Raw genomic sequence first — 21,131 nt, 5'->3', positions numbered from 1 at the left:
GGTGAAATCATGTCATGTCTAAATGTCATACACAGACCAACCAAATAGCAGGAAGAACTCAGCACCCAGCTCATAAAATTTTTTTTTTGGAGGAACTAGGCATATAAGAAATACAATTTGGTACAGAGCATTTCCCTCATCAACAGTTCTCAGTCAGACTGTACATTACCTGCCAACATTGTGTGTGCATCCTTCGTTTCAATATATCAGTGCCTTCAATGTGAGACATTTACAGCTACAAAAGAAGATAATACTTGGTAAACCTACCTGTGGACACACAGCAAACCTGACATTCATGTAAATCTTCAATGTCAATCTTCATCATCAAATGATGAAAATGGTTAACACCAATTTAGTTCAAAACGTAGCAATGGACATGTAAAGTGCACTTCACAATAAAAACCTCTCTCTCACATTCTCAGAACATTATGTTTCTAAATACCAGTATGTGTGTGTGCGCGTGTGTGTGTGTGTGTGTGTGTGTGTGTGTGTGTGGAAAATGGCGTGTTTGTTGTGCATTAATGCATTGCTTAGAAATCTAGTCACAGGTGTTCTCCTGCAGAGTTAGAGCCTCAAAATCTACCATCTTGGTAACACTTTATAATAACTACACACTATGAAGCATTAGTTAAGTATCAGTGAATACTTAATTCATCATTTATAAAGCATTGTTCCAACATTATTACACATTATTATGGTATTCATAAACAATTATACATGTTTTATTCCTGATTAATAAGCTCATCTATAATAGCTACACAGCTAGCACATAGCGAAGTAGTTTAGTGTGTGGGTCTGCAGTTCTGCGCTTCTTGGAGCATCTTTTTTTTTCAGCAACCCGTTAGTTGGAGAGCTAACGGGGCAGCTTAGTCACGTGGCCTTGCGAAGCAGCCCACTACCGCCCTCTTGAGGTTAAATAGCTTTTGTGCAGCTAACACATAGCCTAGCTTCAAAGAGCTAACGGCTAATCTGGGCGTGACCAAGCAACCCCCGGGTTTCGTCACCCTCCTCCTCGCACTTTCTCTCTCTCTCACACACACACACACACACACACACACACACACACCCGGACACAGAGAGCGTCTCATCACATGCTGGTTTGCTTTTGCTTTGTTTTTGTTGTAGTTTAAAAAAGGTATATTGGTTTTAATTGATCGAAGAATAATTGATCAGCCATTGATGATTTTGAAGTTAATGAATTCTACTATATTTATATATTAGCAGTTGTCTGTGATTATTCGTGTACTTATTGTAATAATTGCTGGTTGAACACAGGTCAGTGCTCAAATTCACCCTTCCCTTTGTTCCTTTAGAATATACCAGATAAATTAATCAAATTAATTCAGATCGGTATTTTAAAGGGAACACCACCGAATGGTTTCACAGTTTGATTATTGGTCCCTGAAGTTCCAGGGTGGTGCCCCGTTTTGATTGTTTGTCGGTTTGATAAAGTTATTAATAACCATATTCATAACTTTATTAATATTGATAAAACATCTTTGATAATTTGCCAATGATTGAATCTGTACACCTACGAATTCCCAACACGTTAAGACTTTTTCAGGATCCCCTGCATTGACTCTGAGGACCCCCTACGGGTCCCGGACCCCCTGTTGAAGATCCCTGATCTATGCTTCACAAAGCATTTATAAATGAGATTGAAAGGCACTTTCTCAAGATTTTTTTGAACCATTAACAACTCGTAAATAACTGGTTTGTAAATTATGTAATGCTTAATTTAGAAATGGTGAATCATCATTCATAAAGTATAAAAGTACTTAAAGCTAGTAAGTACCAACCTTAGGAAAATAAGTAAGTCTGAACAAAGTTGAAAGGGCACACTTCTGCAAATAAGCTACCAAAGGTATTAAAGATGCACAAACGGTAACCTACTCGAGAAACTCTGCACTTAAGACAATGGATTCACCCACAAACTGGAGGCATGGCCGATGTGTGAGCGTGTATAGTTGTTCACGGTTTCAACTCCCTCAGACTTATCTGTATGGTTTTAATATAAATTTAACTTTAACACAAACAAACACAAGCAATTTTTTCATTTCTTTTATGCCCAGCTGTCTTTGTTCAGACATATAAAGCCTTTTATCCCTGTCAAAAAGTAATGGTTTTCACTTGTTTTTCCTTTTTTCTTTAATTGCAGAATGAGTACTCAAGCTTTTAAGAGAGGAACAACCCCTTCTTAAAAATAGGGACCACTTTGAAAGAAACACGAAAGGTCCAAGCTGTGATAGAATATACTGCCAAAGAAGTCAAGTCGGTCTGCCCCCCAGAGCAGTTCATTCTTAATAATATATCCTTCGATTCAGGAGGTAATTAGTGTTCTAAGCAGGAAAATGATCCAAAGCATATAGCCAACTGTATATTGGAATGGCTTCAGAAACCATGCTTGAATGTTAAAAAGAAAAAGGCATTAAAGCTCTTAAAGGAGAATTCCGGTAGATTTCAACACGTAGCTCTGTTGTTTGGAAATTTGGAGTGCTGGCAGTAGCAAAAAAACGAAAACAATCGGTCCTGCCTACACCATGTTATCCTCCTGCTAGCGTTAGCACCCAACAGGCTTATAGGGCAAGTTTGCAATGATTCCTTCCGAGGGAACACAGTGAATCTGACTGCAGTAGATGTGACAGAAAGGCATAAAAGTTGTGTTAATCCAGCCAGTGCACATACCTCTGTTTATTTCCTGTTTTCCGGTCAAGTGCACACTAGTCGATTGTCGAACTCATACAATCCAATATTCCAGTAAAATTTGCTGTGTTCCCTTGGAAGGAATCACTGCACATGGGTAGGCACTTGCAATGACATTTCAAGCATGTTTAGAGGCTAAAAGCATGTTTAAAACTTGCCCTGTTTAAGCCTGTTGGGTGCTAACGCTAGCAGGAGGATAACTCGGTCTAGGCAGCACCGATTGTTTTAGTTTTTCTTGCTACGGACAGCACTCCAAATTTCCAAACTTCAGAGCTACGTGTTGAATTCACCTTTAAGCTCAAAAGGGACACATACACCTTCAGACCTGAAAACCCTGTGACTCCCTGCAACCAAATTAAGTTCAAACAACTGTATCAAGTTTTACATGTAAAACGTGCCAGACAAAAAGAACACAGGTTTTCTATGTTGAGACTGCAAACCTAGTCCCACTGCAGTGCCAATATCTATCAATCTTCCATCCTGTACTTCAATTCACTCTTTTTTGCACTTGTAGGACTTTGTCACCATCTCTCTAGGGATATTTGAACTTATCATTCAGGTCGATGAGTTGTATTCCCCTGTGTAAGTGAATACACATCTGAACCATCATTACATCCTTCGGTAATTGCTCTTTGCTAAACACGTTTTCCCATTTGCTCTAACTTAGAGCGGTGTGTAATTGAATTAATTTTCCAAATAATCAATCAGCTTGTGTCAATCAATGTGTCTAAGTTCATTGCGTGTATCCACCCATGATTATGTTGGTGTGCGATGGTGTCCGTGGTGATGCTTTTACAGAGGTGTGCTGAGTGTGTGAATTTAGACAACAAGGCAAAAATAATTCATACAAAGAGTGGTTTAGGTAAGTGTATAAGCAGCTGTGTGTGTGTGTGTGTGTGTGTGTGTGTGTGTGTGTGTGTGTGTGTGTGTGTGTGTGTGTCAGTCGTGGGGGGAACTCAGCAGCCCCGCCCGCTGTAGAGATCAGACAGGATGTAAACAGCAGCAGCTTTCAGTGACTTTATAGTGAAAAAACGTTACAGTGTACATTGATGTTAAAATGTGAAATTGTGAAATGTTTTGCACGGTCTTTCGCTGTAAGTTTTGTTGGTAAATATGAGATGTTCGAATCACACACGTGAAGAGAACGGTCTCTGAAACAAGGAAATTAATTTGACCCGTTCTCACTCCCGCTTGGTCAGTAGCCAAATGCGATAGGGGGCCCTGGCTGTCAATCAATATCTTCCAGTCACGCGGGCCCCTGATTGGTCCGAGCCCGTAAGCACCGCTTACCCTGCTTACCGATAGTTACGCATCTGTGTCAAAAGGTAGGCAGTGGTGGCCTAGGGGTTAAGGAAGCGAGCTTGGGCCGGTTCAGTCCCCAGACTGGTAGGATAAAATCTGGATGGGGAAAGTGAAAGAGCAGCGCTTGACCCTCCCTCATTTACCACCACTGAGGTGCCCTTGAGCAAGATCCTTAACCCCAACTCTAGTGGAGCTGCTCAGTGGCCAGCAGATCAGACTGTGGTTGTAGTGGGCAGCTTCCAGGTATGAATGTGTAACTGTGTGAATGTGACAGGTCGTCGTTGCAAAATGAGAAATTGTTCTCAATCGATTTACCTGGATAAATAAAAAAAAGAAAAAGAAAAAAAAAGAAATGCCTCTCCTTGCTCACTACAGTTTCATTCTGTAGCTGCTGTCTTTCATATGAAGGTGTATTATTTATGTTTGAGTGTGCCCATGTCTCATGTGATGCTTATCATTTGCATACAGTATAGCATACTGAAAAGGAAGCACTGTTTCTCTCAAAAAACACAGCTGCACATACTGTAAGAAATCACCTATACACATCAAAACAGACAGAAGAAGACAATAACAGATGTTCTGTTTTGGCCCTTGCTTCTGTTGTTGGACAATAGGGAAGTCGTTGCATCTCCTGTACCTTCTCTGTTATGTTTCCTTTGTCCGTATTCTTTCAGCTTTTTCTTTATATTTCATTTTCTTTCTTCTCTCCCTGTCTCAAACATTTTTCCTCCTCTGTCTCTTTTGAGAATGTAATGCTGTAATGTGATTTATGCTTCCCCTACTCAGAAATAAATATTTAACCACACCCTGTGCTATGCTTTTTTGCCTCTACTGGTGGAATAAGCCACAGATAATCCAACTCTTTTTCTTTGTCTGCCGAGAAGTAAAAAAACCAAACAAATGTAGCACCTAACAGAACAGTAGAGAACTGAAAGAGAATAAGTGGCAGCAAGAATATAAAGTGTGGGGGGCTGATGTTTGGAGTGGAGAGGTACAATCTTCTCTTCTCTGGAGATAAAAGGCTTAGGTGTCAGTTGACCACTTAACAGATCTATGAGATTTTGTGTGTGCGTGTGTTTGTGAGGATGTGTGTAATTGTTCATGTGTGTGTTCCTCTGACCTTTTCATGTGGGTGTGTGATAGTTCAATGAAGTCAACCATCCATGCATGCTTAAGACAACAGTCTCTTTAGCAGTCTGACGGGGCATTCAGACCAAAAAAAAACAATCGGGCGATTTGCCGCAGGGTTGTGCAGCAAGGGGAGTGTCAATGAAACGGCCTATTTGTGTGACATCCTGTTGTGTTCTTAAACCCCCCCAACAAAGCACAAGTAGACTTTATATTTCACAATTACTGTTTTCCGTCAGATCGTTTATAGATAACGACGTTTCTGACCGCACTTGAAGGCAGCATATTTCACAGGAGAGAAAGAAAAGAGACGAGCGAGACATAGCGAGTGCTTTGTTGTTGCAGGAAACATTCAGCTATTACACAAACTCCCGGGCAGTTCAGTGCTTGTGTTTCATTTTTTACCCTCATAGTGTTTTAAAACTTTTTTGTGGCAGCGATAAAGGCAGTGATGTTCCCTCTTTACTGTACGGGATTCTCACACCGCCTCAAACCATAGCTCAAAACACACCGACAAGTTTGATCGGCGGTTACATGATTGGCCACCGCAGCGTGACATGGGGTTACAGTTTCTCCAAAAGTTGAGTCTGCGTTTTTTTGAGTGTCCCCCCTGCGGCCACCTCTGCCGCAGCCTAAACGCACTTCCCCCATCTATTTATAATGAATGGAAAGACCTGCGTTTTTGCCGGACAGTCGGACAGGCCGATGAGGACTGTCTGAAAGCGGCCTGAGCCAGGGGTTGATGCATAGACTTTTTGAGTAAAGCCAAAACATTTTGAACGCCCCCTGGTGGCCGGCTGCAGTATAGGTCATAAATCCCACCACCTCCAGGTTAGTGGATGGGACAATGGCCAAACTAAAAAAATCAAAGTACACTTCAAATAATGTTTTTCCAAAGATGGTTTCTGTCATTTTAGGTTGTTCTTATCATGCTGATGTTTGTTCAAATTTTTCTGATAAGTTTGCTTTTTATTAGTTATTTTATGCTATAAAAACAGGGGTGAACCATCATGATTGAGAGCTGTAAATGACTCACGATTGGTCGGACTGGTGTATGGGTGGGACTTTGATACTGCGACTCCACCACACGATCACTACTGCGCAGACTGGCAGCGGCCGTATCTTGTATATTTTGACTTGTACAGTGGGAAACGACTGGTCCATCTTTATATACTGTAGTCTATGGTCTGACACTTGCTTGCTTTGCTTGTAGTTGTCCATTGAATCCGATGATGACGTCCATTTCTGTCTTTTAACGGTGAGTTTTCTGATGGCTGTATAGGCCTATCCTGGATCCACAGGTTCTATTGCAGGTGGGGCATGTATACATGATATTGGTGTTACAGACATTCATGGGTGTGGGTGTGGGTGTGTTCCTCCTGAGCCTTCTTTGTTGTCTTCTGACTGTCCTTTCCTCCTCTAGTGCTTGGGTCCCATCTAGACATAGCTGCCGCCAGGTGTTGCGGTCAGCAGCCATGTTCTCCAGGTCCCCAGGTTTGATTTTGCACCTCTTAAGCACTGTCTTCAATTGGTCTTTAAAGCGTTTCTTCTGGCCTCCGGCAGAGCGTTGGCCTTGGTGTAGCTGGCCATATAGCACTCTGCGGGGCCCTCTGCTGCATTTAGGACAGACTGGAGGTCTTGTGGGGAGTGAGATACGAGAGCACAGTCATCTGCATACTGCAGCTCAAGTATTCTCACTCTGTGCAGTTTGGTGGTTGCCTGCAGTCTCCTGATATTAAAGAGGTTACCATCCAGCCTGTACACTACTGTCACCCCACTACTGTGTTCAATCTCCTTGTGGAGAAGCTGGGTGACACATATGAGGAAGATGTTAAAAAGCACTGGTGCCATTACACACCCCTGCCTTACCCCTGTGTGGGAAAGGGAAAGGGCTAGACTGTTGACCTCCTATTATCACCCTAGCAGTCATTCCATCATGAAACTGACGGAGGATGTTGACAAACTTAGTGGGGCATCCAATCCGGAGGAGGACTTCCCACAAGAGATCTCTCTGCACAGTGTCGAAGGCTTTGGAGAGGTCGATAAAAGCCATAAACAGGTCTTTATGTTGCTCCCTGCACTTTTCCTGATGTTGCCGGCTAGTGAATACCATGTCGACTGTGCTCCTGTTCTTTCTAAACCTGCACTGTGACTCGGGTAGCATAGACTCTGTTGGCCAGGACCTTGCCTGCCACAGCAAGAAGTGATATGCCCCTATGGTTGCCACAAATGGCTCTATCCCCTTTGGTTTTATATATGGTGGCAATACTGGCATCTCTCCATTGCTGTGGGATGGTTTCATCAGCCCAAACCTTGGTGATGTAATGGTGTAGTGTTGTTGTGCAGAGATACCCTCCCTGTTTTAGCAGTTCTGCAGGAATATTGTCAGAGCCAGGAGACTTGTTGTATTTCAGGGAGCGGACAGCTGACAGAACCTCCAGGAAGGTTGGAGGTTGGCTAAGGTTTTCAATAAGAGGAAATTCAGGCAGTTCATCCAGGATGGTATAGTCTGCATCAGAGTCCTGACTTAGTAGGGTGTTAAAATGTTCAGCCCACCTCTCCAGGATGCTATTCTGGTCTTTCAGGACTTGAAGCCCATCTGCTGTTTTCAGGGGAGTGATGCGGTGACTTATTGGGCCGTAGATCGATTTGACTGCATTGTAAAAGTTGTGCATATCATTTCTGTCAGCGAATGATTGAATTTCATGTGCCTTCTCCATCCACCACTTGTTCTGTAAGGTCCGCAGAGTTCTCTGCATTTCCCGACAAGCTTTTTGCCATTGCTGTCTGGCGGTGCTGGATACGTTTTTTTTTAGGGTTTCCTGATGTTCTTTGTGCATGGTGCTTAGTAGGTTATGGATGGACTCTGAGTTGTTATCACACCAGTCTTGATGGTTCTTGCTCTTATAGCCGATTGGTTGGGCTGCTGCTTCATGAAGCGCTGCAGTAATATAGGTCCACTGTAGTTCTGTGGCATTTCCACCCCTCAGGAGGAGTTCTAGCTCCCCTAGTTTCTCAGCCAGGGAGCGACGAAACTCATTCCTTGTAGCGGTGACTTCCAGGCAGCCACAGTCTAAACGCCTCCTGCTGGGTCCACGTTTTCGCACGGGGGGGCACACTTTCATGAAGACCTTGGTCATGATCATGCGGTGATCTGTCCAGCATTCTGCACCTCTCATGGCCCGGGTTATGAGAACGTCTCTGATGTCACAATGTCTCATGATGACATAATCAATCCGGTGCCAATGTTTGGAATGTGGGTGCATCCATGATGTTTTGTATTTGGTCTTTTGCTGGAAGATGGTGTTGGTTATGGTCAGGTTGTGCTCAGAGCAGAGGGTAAGTAACCTTATGCCATTTGAGTTGGCCTGACCAATCCCATGCCTGCCAAGTACTCCTTTCTATATCCCACTGTTCTGCCCAACACGAGCGTTTAAGTCCCCAAGCAGGAGGATCTTGTCATTCTTGGGGATCTGTTGGAGAGCCTCATCCAGTATCTGGTAAAAGGAGTCTTTAGACTCACTGTCAGATGGTAGAGTTGGAGCATACACACTTAGAAGTGTGGCATAGCGGTTCTACACCAGGGGGATACGGAGGGTCATCAGTCTTTCACTGATGCCCACAGGTGTTTCAGTTAGTCTTGGCAGTAGTGTGTTCTTAATGGCCAGTCCCACACCATGCAGATGTTGTCCACCTGGGGGATAGCCTTTCCAGTAGAAGGTGTAGCCCATGCCCTCCTCTGTTAGAGACCCCTCATCAAGGAGCCTGGTTTCACTCACGGCAGCAATGTCAATGTCATAGCGGCTCAGCTCGGCTGCAACCAGGGCTGTCCTTCTATGGGGTCTTTCAGACCTGCCATAGGAGTCCAGTCTTTATTATATTATATACAGTATTATATACTTATACTGTAGAGTATATGGTCTGACACACACACACACACACACACACACACACAATGATGTTTTGAATCACATTTTTTATAGGTAAATGGGAAGACCACTGCAATTCTTATCATTTAGTCTTTAATATCCGAGAGATGGCTAATGGTCAACATTTAACTTCAAGGACACATGGCAATTTGCGTAATTTGACGAGATAAGATGCAAAAAGACAGATTGTAGCAGGATAGCCGAAAGAGAAATAGCTGAGTAAGTAAATGAAAACATTTGAAATGAAACATTCCCAATAAAAGCTTGAATTCAAATCGTGGCTGAGAATCAAATAAAGGTCTAAAAGCAGCTATTGACAAAGGGAAACAATGACCTGTACAATTATGGCTTACACAATATGGTGCAACTCTGAGTTAATTTTTTTTATCTAAAAAACAGTTTCCACCAGACGCGTAACTATCGGTAAGCAGGGTACGCGGTTGCTTACGGGCCCAGACCAATCAGGGGCTCGCGTGACTGGAAGATATTGATTGACAGCCGGGGCCCCCTATCACATTTTCATTACTCGCGACAATCTCAGCAGTCCCACGTGCAGCCACTGACCAAGCGGGAGTGAGAACGGGTCAAATTAATTTTCTTGTTTCTGATATGAATACAAGACCGTTCTCTTAATACATCCATGGACGAGACACGTGTGTGACATAAACATCTCACATTTAACAACAAAACGTACAGCGAAAGACCGTCCTGCCAATCTGTATACATTTTAACGTCAATGTACGCTGTAACGATTTTTCATTATAAAGTCGCTGAAAGCTGCTGCTGTTTCAATCCTGTTGGCTCTATGCAGCGGGCGGAGCTGCTACTCCGTTCCCCCCGCGACTGAAGCACGCACACACACACACACACACACACAAATACACACAATCACACACGGTGGATGCAGGAAAAACCAGAGATGAGACGTATAGAATGACCTAAATTGAGGACAGCTACGCTCGTTATTGTAAGTGCAATGATAAGTTAAAGTTCAATAAGTACTTTATCAAACTGTATGTATGTGTGTCCCAGCCCAGGATAGGAAATTAACTAACAATGTAAAGATCAACAAGCCACTAACAGTGACAGAACTATGTTCATATTTGATTCATTCAATACATTATTATTTTTTGTCCAATCCACCAGCCATTTTCATATTATACCAACATTTGCAGCATCCTGAGCCTTTTTGGTAAGGTTCCTAGGAAATCTCAGTCCAGAGTAATTAATTAATAGTAATAATTATTATTCTCCCCAAAACAAGTTTCCTTTTTTATTTTTAAAGAACTATACAAAAACAAACTTTCACTGTCTTCCGCAACTTCATTGCAACAAACATACAAAAGACATCGCAACTTTGATCGCAATTTCTTACAAAAGCTCCCGCGAAATCAGGCATTTTGGGCCGCAACAATCTCAAAAAAGGCCGCAGGGAGGATTATCCCCTTTAAATCAATGGGAGGCTTCTGTTTTTTTTTTTTTAAATTTAAGATTATTTTTTGGCCATTTATAGGCCTTTATTGACAGGACAGCTGAAGAAATGAAAGAGAGGGGGTGAATGACATGTAGCAAGGTCCAAAGGGTGGAGTTGAACCTGGCCCCGCTGCATCGAGGAGTAAACCTCTATATATATATATATATATATGCAGCCAATCTACCAACTGAGCTATCCGGGCGCCCAATAGGAGACTTTTTATGTTAAACATCAATGCAGGAAGTGTTGAGTTTCATTGACAACACCTTAACACGGAGCAAGGAGACAATTAAATGAAATTAGGTAATGAGAACAATATCTCCATTAAATGGAGAATCTGGGAGCAGAAAAATGGTGAGCATGGCATGTTAATGTTTTTTCTTATTATGGTCACCTCATTCAGACCTTACCAAATTAAGTTTCGTTCCCAAACTATAATCTGCTTAAAGAAGTATTTTACTGCTGGAAAGAGGTTCTTTTCATGAAACTGGGCTGTCTATGCAGTAAAATAGTGCAAAGATTTTTGAGATTGGTGCATGACCAGAGAAAACCGAGAAAAGACGCTGTGATATTCCCTTTCGCTCAAAAGGTAGAAAAGCTACAACTACAAGAATGCACTGTGCACTGTGTAATAAACGCTCTCGCTGGTGGGTGACATAATGCAAACTCAGCGTCCACTTTTTGTTCACAAACTATCATATTTAAGCTAAACAGTGCACTAAAATATGTTTATGAAAACATTTTAGGCGAGAAATAGGCAATACAGTAACTGACTATTGGTTTATATTTGATCAACACTGCCCGGGAAACAGCCCGTTTGCCCTGATTGGCTTAGCTGCCTCGCTGGTGAAAAAGCCTAAATAAACGTTGCTGTTGTGCCTGCATCAATACAATAATATGCCCATCATTACTAAAGTTCAATGAAATGAAATCGCTATATCATCCAATCTTGCCCTCAGCGATGCCCTCTGGCCCCAGTCACATGACTTTGTTTATATTCTCACACGCAGAGCACTGCATATGAAAGATGGAAAGCCAAGCCCTTCTGCCTTCACTTGAGTTTTTAAAGTTATGGACATTATGACAAATGCCCTGTGAATAGTAATCAAAAAATCCAGCTCCAGCTGCAGCTTCAGCTTGTAACGTTTGCATCACGTTGTGCAGCATTGCCTTATATTAACGTAAAATGCTACGTTATCAACCAAAGCTAATGACAGCCTATGTTGCAGAGAGAGAGAGAAGAGAGAGGCTCAGGGATGTGATGGTTTGGCCTCTAGAATCATGCTAGGTTATAAGTTGTTTACACCAGTCAATATGTTACGTGAGTTTTCAACCAACAATCAGATGTGACGTTAGTGAAAGTGAAAGGCGCATTATTTTGTTATGAGATGATAAGTGAATGTCCCAATTTGTTAATGTAATAAACTTTGCATTTAAAAATTTTTTTATAGCATAATGTTAGTTTGTGTGCTTAAGTATGCCTTCACAACAAAGACGACTGAAGAAGAGAGAGAAAGAGCTCAATGAAGCAGCTAATAGATGCAACTTTGCAGAGCTGGATTAAAACTGCCAGCAGACCAGCTGTGAAAAAGCATTTGATAATGTCAAGCAACCATCCTACATTATTCATTTAATGTGAAGTAGGCCTATTTTATCAGAAGCATTTACTTTAAGTTGGAGTAGGCTAAAAACTCATTAAAAACAAATGTTTCATTTAATAATAAATACACAGTAAATTGTGTCTGTGCCGTGTATAGCATTGTGAATTAGTTATTATTTTATGTATATCAAAAGCTCCAGTTCACAGAGCATTTGAGAACCTGGGGATCGAGTAAAATACTTTCACTAGCTGTAGTCATGTTGTAATTGTTATTTATACTATATATATATATATATATATATATATATATATATATATATATATATATATATAAACATAAATATTATTTATGGTGCCAAATCATAACATTAGTTATCTCAACCAGAATCATTGAGTGCAGCCACAGTCTAAAGGTGAACTGGCAGCACTAGTGTCAGTGTTCAGTTTTTTTAGCAGTGAAAAGTACAGGATACTTTATTCAGATTCTAATAATTCTATTCAAGATGAGGCCTACCTCAAGGCTCCAGACTAGAGAGGGAGGGAGAGCATGCAGAGCATCACTCAACAAATCAGAAGGCTACATAATGAGGGTGGTGAGTGTTCCTATAAAAGGGCCATGTCAGTAAAAGCACGATAAGGAAAAAAGATAGCTGCTGCGGCCAATAGTATTCTTAATTTAAAGGTACATTATAGAACTTATTCAGAAATCTAATGTTTCTTTTGGAGACTTTTGCCTTTTTTCCAGATTGGAGCAATAGCCTCTCCAAATGTCTGTGCATGTCCCTGGATACAATGATTAAATGGGTAAAGGCAAATAATAAACAGCTAGTAAGTCTGGTAAGTTCAGAAAATTGCATCACTTTAATGTAATGTAGCCTTTAAAACCATGAAAAGACAACCCATGTCATATCACAATATTACGATATCCAAAATTTAAGACGATATCTTATTAATTTACACATAGTATAAACATTATTATGATACAAAATTGGTTGAATATCCACAAAGTATCCCTTTAAACATCTCTAACAAAGATGTTGTCCCGATAAATAAAACTAAATTGAGTATCTAACTCGTTGTATTCTGTAATTTGTGGCACTTTCACCGATTTCCTGTTTCCAGCAATGAGTGATGTATTCATTTCACAGCAATTTGGGAGATCTTGCTGCATTCTCCGTATTCCTAATCAGTGTTTGGTTTTATGCCCCTATCATTTCCTTCTCTCTGCTTTCTTTCTATCCTTTTCTCTGTTGTCCATCAACATCCATCGATCCTTCCCCTTACATCCCACTCCATATGTTGCTACATCCTTTTTCTTCACAATTTGTGCTGAGTACATGAGCTGAATCTCAACAATGTGGAAACTCTTCACTTGATTGCGTGTCTTATCAATGAAAACACAAGAGCTTTAATTAAAAAACAAAAACTTTGCCATACATGAACAGAGATAGGAAGTAAGATTGGATGTTACCGTCTGTGTGTGAGTATGTGTGTGTGTGTGTGTGTGTGTGAGTGTGTGTGTGTGTGTGTGTGTTATTAACTTGTGTTTGAATGTATCCATGCATCACTTTCATCAGTATCATTTTAATTATAACACAAAATTATAATGACTTTTATATCGCAGTGAGCATCATTATAAGTCTATACGTTGTCATGCATACATTCCTCTCATCACAGCATCCAAGGACGTAATGTGTTTTTTGGGGCGTAAAAAAAAACATTGTAATCATATACACATTAGAGTTGGCAATGATTCAATGATAGCGTCTCGACCTTCTCTTAAAACTCTCCATTGGAGCATTTTCAAGGTCTGATTACATGATCAAGAGAAATTCTGATGCATAATGGTTTTCATTTCTTAAGATCCAGACCAGTAGAGACCAAAAAGGAAAGGGGAAGAGACCAAGAGTAATTAAGAAGAAAACACGTAGAAGAATGAGAGAACGTCAAGGCCATTAAGGCTGCAGTGAGGAGCAGAGAAAGGAGATAGGACCCAATAGAGATGTCTCCTTCATCCTTAATGCATTAAGTTTGCCTCAAAGACAGTTTGAAACAAAGCCACTGTCTACATCTTATTTTTCCCAGTACTTTTCATTTTCTTTTACTCATGATTATTTCCCTGCATTTTATTGAACATATCCATATTTTGGTCTGTCTTTATTCATGCTTAAAAAACTATAACTTACACATATGTCTCTGCAAGCCAAACAAACAGGTAATAAGCATGTATAATTTAATGGCGAGACCACAAAAGAGCAAAGTGTTGTCTTCATTTTTAATTCTGCATCTCTGACATTATGGTTACACACAGACAAAAAAAAACCAACATGTTTCATCAGGTTAGAGGACGAGTGCATTTGTGAACCTCGACCTCAAAGCCTGTGTTTACTGTACATGCAGATAGTCAGTAATCTTTTTCTTTTTTGTAAGATTTCTATTACTGGTGGGAGACCACACAGTCTATGTTCAAATGTTAGGTATGTAGGTTTTTTTCTCTTCTAAAAGCATTCATAAAGCACCCTGCCACACAAGGTTAAGCAATGTTTGGTGATGTCAACTGTGAAAACATATTTCTGGGATTGAATCAAGCGTTTGCAGTCTCCACACTAACACTCACACAAAACGCTGGGAAGCGACACAACATTCAAAGATATGTACTTAAAGCTGACATTATCACAGATTGCTAAGCACAAACAGACCTAAACTATACAGTACACAGACTCATCAAAGCATGAAGAGAGCAACATTGCAGGTCCACAAAGAGTACAGATAGAGAAAAATAAATATTGTTGTTGTGCCTGTTTGTGTGCTGAACTGTAATTAATACTTCTCTATTTCCACATTTAAGGTAGCTTAAATCCCCATCAAACATTGCTCCCTTCAGGCCTTACTCCACTCATTTCAGGAGTCAGAAGAAATTTAAATAAAAGTCGAAATGAATTATCAAAAGAATTAAATGTATGTTCATTAGTACGGAATTTGTGCATTTTGAACTGTTTGCATACATGCTGGGCATTTTAAGTAATGTTCCCCAGTTTTTAGAAGTCATAAGAACATTGGGCCTCATTCACCAAACGTTCTTAAGAACAAATGTGTTGTTAAACCCCACTTGCGCAGGTTCTGGCATTCACCAATGTTTTCTTATTTGGGATTTGTTCTTAGGTAAGAACAGAATCTATGCACACTCAAGAGCACTCTTACACACAATTTAGAGCTGACATGTTTGGCAAAACAAGTAGCTATACCGTTTTCGTCCGTTCTAATTTAAAATGTAACATTTCTCTCCATTTTGTAACTAATTATTTTCATTATTTTCCACATAATTATACGTTTGTTTGTTTTAATAAATACACACTACTGCTCATTTGTAAAGCACTTTAAATTGCCATTGTGTATGAATTGTGCTGGCCTATATAAATAAACTTGCCTTGCTTTGCCTTCAATTCACATCAATTATGTTAACGGTGAAGCCATCCAATAATAAGTGATTGATCACGCTATGTAGACGCCAAGAGTATCTTCTATGTTTTGAAGTAATTTTTTTGCCTCAGATTTCAGATCAAACCATTTCTTTTCTACTTCATCGATTCTGCGCCCTTCTCCGGATACAGCGTTCACTGCACGAGTAACTGCATTCCATGCATCGGTTTTATTTGCTGCTTAGTATGCATTGCTGACGCTACTAAATATGATGTCTCGTTTTTCATTAACTTCTTGCAGCGGTACCTCCACTTCAGAATTACTAAAGTTTTTCTTTCTTTTGGAGTCAAGGCCTCCACCGTCTTTGCCACGTCTTTTGGACATTTCTCTTAAAGGTGCACAAGACACGGCCCTGCCATCTCATGCCCTTTTATGGGAATTAACAGGGCATTTACCTATGCTAAATAGGAGCAACGGGCATGAGCTTTCAATTTACAAAGACATTGGGATTCATCATTCTAAGAACACACCTGCGAACAATTCTGCTGTTTAAGAAGTCGTAGACTTTTCTTAGGGACTTTCTTAAGAACATACAGTATTTAAGAGAAAATGTAGGAAGATATTGGTGAATGAGGCCAATTTTGCTGGCTCAATTCACGAGGGATTCATATTAGCAAAATTCTACTGTATAATTTTCTGGTGATTAGTAATCATTCTGTGGTTTGGGTCTTGTAAACACTACTATAATATGGAACTCATTTGTATATGAAAATCCAGACAAATATGCCAACATTATTGCACATCAGTATGATATTAGCTTTGGGAGAGAGGTTTTTCATGTTAACAATACTGACGAGAGTAACATTTTAATTTTTGAAATGAGTGAGCTTCCTTTTAGCGCTGATGACTGAGCAACCTCATTTTATTGCATGTTTATTTTTTGTCTACCCGTCATTTGAGGCTACATAGACATGGAGAACTGTCAACACATGCAAACATCTCAAGGACTTACAATGTTTCACTGGGGACAATAGTGTCTACACGCATGCACACATAAACATGCATGCAAGCAAATGTGTACAGCAGCATACTCCAGCACACAGACAAATATATACACTATATTTCACATACAATAGACTATATTATCAGACAATTGAATTGAACAACTTATTACTCCGAATGCATGGTGGACTGGGAATGTCAATCAATGCCTGTTATAATGGAGAGGAAAACATTTTGTTCCTATTTCTGATGCCTCTCAAACCTAGAAAAGAAACTTAATTTGTAATGCTTGCCCTGGAGAGTCCTAGTGCCATATGGTCTAAACCCTGTTTAAAATGCCTTACAACACTGCCAAGAAACATTTTTAGGGGAAAACAGAGGTGCAAACAAACACACAGTTTGACTCTTCCTTTCACATGCACCACACTGAATGCCCTGTTGTATTTTCCTCTCACTCATACTGCATGGTGCCCTGTTCCCTCCTCCAACTCACTGAACTCTGCTCCTTCTTCCACTTGTTCCGCATATCTCCCTCCTGCTTGTCTTTACCTCTCTTTGGCTTCCCCTAACTCCCTCCAGGCATACACACACTGCCAGCTCTTTCTCCTTATCTCTCACTCTGATCTCACAGGGGAGCACTCTTGTCCTGCTACTATTCCTCCTCACGGATCTCTCCAGCTCAGCTACTTCACTTCTTTCCTTGGCTTTTTCTCTTTCCTTTCCTTTTTCCACCTCTCCGTTAGAAAAAAACGCATTCCTCGTTTTCTTCCAGGTCGCCTCTGTCACCAATATGTTCCTCCTCCGATTCTTTCCCTCCACAAAAGAGGGAGTTAGCCCGCTCCTGACAGAGAAGCATCCCCTCCTGGTATTACCACTTTATTAAAGTTGAAAGGTTTAAGTGACCCCATGACCCTGGCGTCTGTGTTGTCTGGAGCATTAGTTCCTGGTGGGATCTCTTACGGAAAATTGGTTCCAGAAGACATGCCAGACAAAGATGGATTATTTGATGCCTATAGAAAGGCCTAACGATGATGAGACACAACGGCATCTTTTAATGGACTGCTACAGAGCAAAAGAAGTCTGGGACAAATTAAAAGTGTGTATGTATACATGTATACTCCATGGAGTAAGTTTTGATCTTTCATATAAATCTGTGATATATTGTATCATTGAAGATGTACTACAGTGTTTCCTCTATGTTGATTTTGTGGTGGCGGCCCGCCATGGCAAAATTTCTGCCGCCACGGTATCAGAAATAGGGCAGACGCACAATGTAGTCACGGTTGCCTTTTAAATTATCCTGCTGACATAATGCTGCCCCTCACATTGCAATTTAAGTAAGCGTTAATGCCCGACGAGGTGTCCATTGTCAGGTATTAATGGATGACGGCGAGGCGTGAACCATCCGACGCGCAGCGGAGGACCTTAGATACAACTTGCCACTATCAGCAACGGGAGATACTTAAAGGGCCCTATTTTAACGATCTAAGCGCACGGCGTAAAGTGCACGGCATGAAACGCACGGCGTGAAGCGCACGGCGTGAAGCACGTGGCGCAGGTGTGTTTAGGGCGTGTCCAAATCCACTTTTGCTAAAGGGTTGTACTTACTGTCTTCATTAATTCATAGGTGTGTTTTGGGCGTAACATGCAATAAACCAATCAGAGTGTCATCTCCTTTTCCCTTTAAAAGCCAGGCGCGTTTGTACCTTGGCACATTGCTATTATGACGGCGGATTTGCACAGTAGTATTTTTATTTGTAATCTTTTGTGTGTTGCTGCGCTTCCCTGTGTGTGTGTTACAAGCATAGTGTGCGCGCGCTGTGCATAAGTCTAGGCACATTTTACTAATTTGCTGTTAAAATAACAATTCAATACTGCGCCATTGACTTTAGACCAGGTTTTTGTTGGTCACTGGCGTGACCACGTCCCGCTGTCTCAAGATAGCAATACACCAAGAATTCACCTGAACACACCTCCCTGTAAGACCGCAGGCCAATGGCCGCAAAGATGGGGGCAGGTGCATTTGCTATTTAAACGACGTGGGCACTGCATGGGAAATTGACAACTGCGTCGGTCTTAAACTTGAAAAGACACTTGCATCGGGCTTTGCGCTGTACTGCGCAAGATAGGGCCCATAGTCCGCTCAGCTTGTAGAACCCTTCAGCTCAGCTACGAGCCAGAAAGCTAACGCTATGCTAGCAAGATTCAAAGTCAATAACATGTGTACAGTTTGGCAATCAGTAAAAATAATTTGACAGTATGTTGAACAACAAGACAAGCTAGCTATCAGCCATGTCTTTTCTGTTTTACAAACAATTTTATCCACGATGTGTAACGTTACTGTCGGCCGCAGCCTGAAGTAGCGACATGAACAGCGAACGGGATGTGAGATAACGTTATTCGCTGTGAAACAAAGTCAGTTCAGAGGGGCACTAAAACTTCTTCTTCTTCTTGTAGCTTGTGTATTAGCGCCATCCTGTGGTGTTAAGAGGACGAGGCACTAAAGCACCTCACAGTGTCACATTTCCTTTTTGTTTTAATATAGTTCAATTCATGTAGAACAGTAAACAGTCAGTTTCACCGGAACTCCTTTAGTAGGTGTCCTATAACACTTTTTTATGGACACCCTGCAGCCAATCAGAATCAAGTATTCACCCAGACCATGGTATAACAACAAGTAGAACTATTCAGAGGTTATTGGGCCCGTCCAGTTTAACTCCACATACTGTTGATTTGTTGATGTAGTTTGTTGTCAAAACGTTCGCCTTCTTCTGAGTCGACTATTAAATGAACAGCTCCACCAAAAACGTCACCGTGGTGGGTCCGTTCTAATTGGACAACGTTCAACTTGTCAGTTCTGTCAGCTCATCGTCCTGATATCAAACATCTGGAAACATTAAAATGGTAAGTGAGTCAGTGTAATATAATATAAATTGGAAATAGTCTATAGATGTAGTCATAGATGTAATGAGAGTAAATAGTTGTGTTATATTACACAGAAAATTTAGGTTTTAATGAATTAGGCTACAGAATGCTTAGAATGTCAAGATCCCACTGCTAAAGAAAATCCTAAAGGAAACACTGTACTACCAGAGAAACACAAGAAGTTGATGCAAATAACCATCTGTATTGTTTGTTTTACACTATGGAAGACCAAATGTATGGTTTTACAGCAGACTGTAATAGACAGTGACACAGTTTGTAAGCAGGTGCTCACTGAGCTCTGAAGAAGAAGAACTTTGGACAAAAAAACGGCTCCTTCCATGGAACAAATTGAACTTGTGATCTCACAACACCTTGATGCACTTTATTAGCCCGTGTTTTGCATATTACACACTGGTTTGCACAAGGTTTTTATTTAAATTTTTTATTATTATGTTTTTTTCTTTTCTTCCTTGAATAATAATCCTTGAGCTTTCTTCCTACCCTACCTCATCTCCATTGCCCCTACTTTGCTACAGTTTTTTCCTCATCACTTTCACACTGAGATATTCACGCTCCATACCCTCCCCTCTCCACACCCGTCTTCGCTCTCCTCTCCAGCAATTTTCTATAGCCTGTCTTGCTTTGAGGCTCATTCACGCTGGGTGTGAGTTTCACTGACTTTCTGTCTGTGCTTAGCATGAGCCACTGCTTTCTCTACCCTATCTTGCAACCTCCCTCTCCTGTCCTTTGTTTATGTTCACACTCAGCTGGCCTCCCATTCTCCACTAGTTCCCACTTGCTGCGTCCTCTTCTGCACCTCCTGGTTATCACTCATCCTTCACCATCTTACCCCTTTACTTTCCCCTTGGCCTTCACACTTACTTTTCTCATCCCCCTGTTTCTTCACCAGTGAGCCAAGCATGTCACACTGAGCTGTTTTCTGCCCTCCTTTAAACTGTGCATTCTTTATTTCCTCCTATCCCTCCTCGCTCCTACATTCAGCAGGAAGAATTACAGTTCAAGCAGTGCATGATACGGGGTCAGACAAGTAGCTAAATGCACTAGTGTTCTGTTTGTGAAAAAGTATACTTTAGCACATTCACAAACACTTTGACTCCATCCCTTCATATTAGACCCTACACTTGCCTCACACACACAGCAACAGCAGACTTTGCAGTCCTTTGTCTTCTCTCATTGTCTTCATCTGTCTCTCAATCTCTCATCCCCATCTCAATAGTGGCCAGCTTGAATTGTCCGTTCCATTACAATCATTACAACAGCGGCTTGATCCCTTTCTTTCCTCCCTTGCTGCTTTTATGTCATTACACAACTTTTTGTTTCATTTTTTAGAAGCAAGCTGTGCTCACCATCCTTCCCCAAACGACTGCCAATATACCCTTGAGCAAAGTCATTTTCCACAAATTGCTTCAAATGAGCTGCTAATGGTTATACTGGGTAGCCTCCAGGTGAGAGCATGTTCATGTGTGTCTGCCAGTGTGCTAGTCCTGATTTGGCCAGTTATTTGCAATAGTTACAGAGCCTGTCTCTGAGGAAACTTCCACATCCATAATATGTAAAGTGATACTTCTAGTTTCCAACCGAATCTTGCGAAACACAGGTAATTTGATAATATTAATCAGTAGTGAAT

Source organism: Sander vitreus, chromosome 5 (genome assembly GCF_031162955.1).
Source record: "Sander vitreus isolate 19-12246 chromosome 5, sanVit1, whole genome shotgun sequence".
Lineage (NCBI taxonomy): Eukaryota > Metazoa > Chordata > Actinopteri > Perciformes > Percidae > Sander > Sander vitreus.
The sequence above is the reverse complement of the archived record's forward strand: the minus strand, read 5'-3'. Positions refer to the sequence as shown.